This window comes from Chaetura pelagica, unplaced genomic scaffold (genome assembly GCF_000747805.2).
Source record: "Chaetura pelagica isolate M959 unplaced genomic scaffold, ChaPel_1.0 scaffold650, whole genome shotgun sequence".
NCBI lineage: Eukaryota > Metazoa > Chordata > Aves > Apodiformes > Apodidae > Chaetura > Chaetura pelagica.
The window spans coordinates 203,309-206,075 of record NW_009951820.1 but is presented as its reverse complement, the minus strand read 5'-3'; positions in this window follow the sequence as shown (position 1 = coordinate 206,075).

Below are 2,767 nucleotides of genomic sequence, written 5' to 3'. Positions count from 1 at the left end.
CTCTTCCTAAATTGAATGTTTTTCACAGCTCTTCCAAGCAGTCTCGGCAGTACTTTAAGATTATTCTCTCCCGGGGGGACTCATAAAAGCTGTAAATACTGGGAATAGCTTTCAAGGCTAGCCTGATGACAGTTCAGTTCTCAGGAAAATATATGCTAATGTGCCTCACCATCATTAGCCAGGAGACCTCCTGGCAGAGCGTCTATGAAGAAAAGATTGCAGATTGCTGGTGTTTTGCTAAAAGTTAAATACACCCGGGCTTTGAAACTCACTGGGGGTGTTTTGAAGCAGAAATTTCCCAGTAGTGGCTCCTGTCTGCCATATCCCAGCTCTGGGATTTGTTTTAAAACTATGGATTGAGCCTTCCAAGAGCTCTAAATCCCTCTGGAGGTGACGGGAATGGCATCCTGCAGTGCAGAGACCCTCTGCCATGGGCTGCTGTGACTTGTGCCCCACGAGCTCTGGGCAACACGGGGAGCACTTCCAGCCTCTGCAATTTGGTACTGTGTAGTTAGGAGCTATTTTCATGGACTTCCACACCCACAGAGCCTGGGCACTGTACCTCAGGGTGCTGCAGATAGCACAGGAGATAGATAAGCTCTCAAAAGCAGGATTCTTGTAGAAAGATGAGTAGATGCTGCTTGGGTACACGGGGCCTCCTCGCTCCCTCTCTCCAAGAGAGGGATGTGCTAAGTGCACCTTGTTATGAGTGCTGGCACAAAACATCATGGGGACATGGACTGTTCCAGGGTGCCTCCAAACACCATGCTCAAGTGCAAATGGCAGTGGGACCAGGACTATAACACAGGCTCACATTGAGCTGCTTTACTTAATTGAGACTGAAGGCACTGAAAGGGAAGAAAGGAATAAATCAGGAGGCAGCCCTGGCAGATTTACTGTACCTGCTCTGGCACAAGGTTGCTAGAGGTGGCCCAACACAGGCTGGTGTCACAGGAGGTATCCATGGGTTGTCTTTACATCAGGGCTCATGGGTGAAGCAGGGAAGGATACTGGATCCCAAGGAAGGGAAGGCTGGAGCAGGAGCCACTCTAGAGGCGTGACAGGCAGGGCTCAGGGATGGCCTCTGGAAGAAGGGATCTTGGCCAGGGCTGGAGCCCAACGCTGGACCATCCTCCCTTCTGAGATGGGTTTGCAGCTCCCCTTGGTGGAAGGAAGTGGGGGGACAAGGGACAGTTGGTACAGGACTCAGACAAGGACTTTTGAGGTTCTGTGGGAAAAGAAGTCCCTGCTGTCCCAAAAGGCTCCCCAGAAGCAATTCTGCTGATCCAGATGTTTGCAGGGTGTGGGGATCTTTTCTCAGTCTCAGGTGTGGGATGTTGTTTGCAGCTGTCTTGGTACAGCAATTTCTGCACTAATCAAATTCTCTCATTCCAAGGTAAAATAAAGGTGCTGAACTTCTCTGGAAACCCAGTTCCTCCAGCAACTGCCTTTGGGGGCCACTGCTCCAGCACTATCCTGCTCCGTGATTCTCCAAGTAGTCGAATAGTACAAGAAGTGAGATGAACTCAAGTAATTAATCTGAGGGCCTGATGCTCATTGCCAAGTGAGACCTCTTGGGCTCTGGCAGAAGAAAAGGCTTTTGTGGAGGTGCAGCTTCCTATGCCTTGGGAATAACATCCAGCATCCCAGCAGGGACCAGTTCAGCTCCTCAGAGCACTCAGGAGCTGACTGGAATTAACAGGCCCATATTGATTTTTCTTTAACTTCCCATTTATTACAATGCTGAGGATAGAGATTAACTTTCCTCACTTGGTATTTATTATTATTTCACCTGCCTTCAAACGGAAACTGAGGGCACTTTGATAAATGAGCCAAGAGTCCTGCCCAGCTCCACCATCACCCCCAGGATGTGGTTCGGATCCTCAGGGCTCTCCCAAAGCCACCCCAGCCACAGGCAGCACTCGGACCACACTCCTCCCTGGCAGCTCATGCTCCCAAAGCAAAGCATTAAGGTGCATTGCTCTGGCATCCCCCAAGTCACTCATGGTGAAGAGCTGCATCTAATTGATTGGAGATGCATCAGCTGAGCCTCACAGGCTCTGCTGGGCCCGGATGTGCTAAGTGCAACACACTGGAAAGAGGGGAATTACTCTTGACACCAGGATTATACCTCTGCCAACGGCATCAATATTCTATTAAAGATGTGTGATAATATAACACTAATTACCAATCGAGGGGCCATTAAAGGGAGCCTACAAACAGCAGTTCGATCTCACCTTTCAGATTAAAAACACCACAATGATTTCCTGTTCCTTGTACTTTATTTCTGTGTTTTCTGCCCATGCATAATGCAGCAATGCAAATTGCCAGTGAATGCCAAGAAGATTGCTGCCTTCACCTGCCATCCAAAGGTAATGGCTTCCTGAGCCCAGATGGAGCCAAGGAAGAGATAAGTCACATCTACAAGCCAAGAACAGGACACAGAAAATGTCCTCTGCCATTCCCACTTGGTCACAAGCCTACAGGGAACATCAGGAGTAGCTATGCCTAAGCAAGAGGAGGAAACACAAGTGGTGTGGGATAAACTGGGAGCAGACAGGCCCTGCAGCACCTCCTGCCAGCTCTGCATTCAACCAGCAGAAGAAGCACAGTTTTTCTTCCCGTGCTTCTACCCCAATGCAGCATCCTTGCAGCACCCACACAGCCCCCTCTTGAAACTTCGTTATTGCAACAATAACCAGGACATTCTCACTAAAGAGGGAATATCTTCCCTGCTGAGAGGCAGAGGAACTGGGATCTGCCTCCC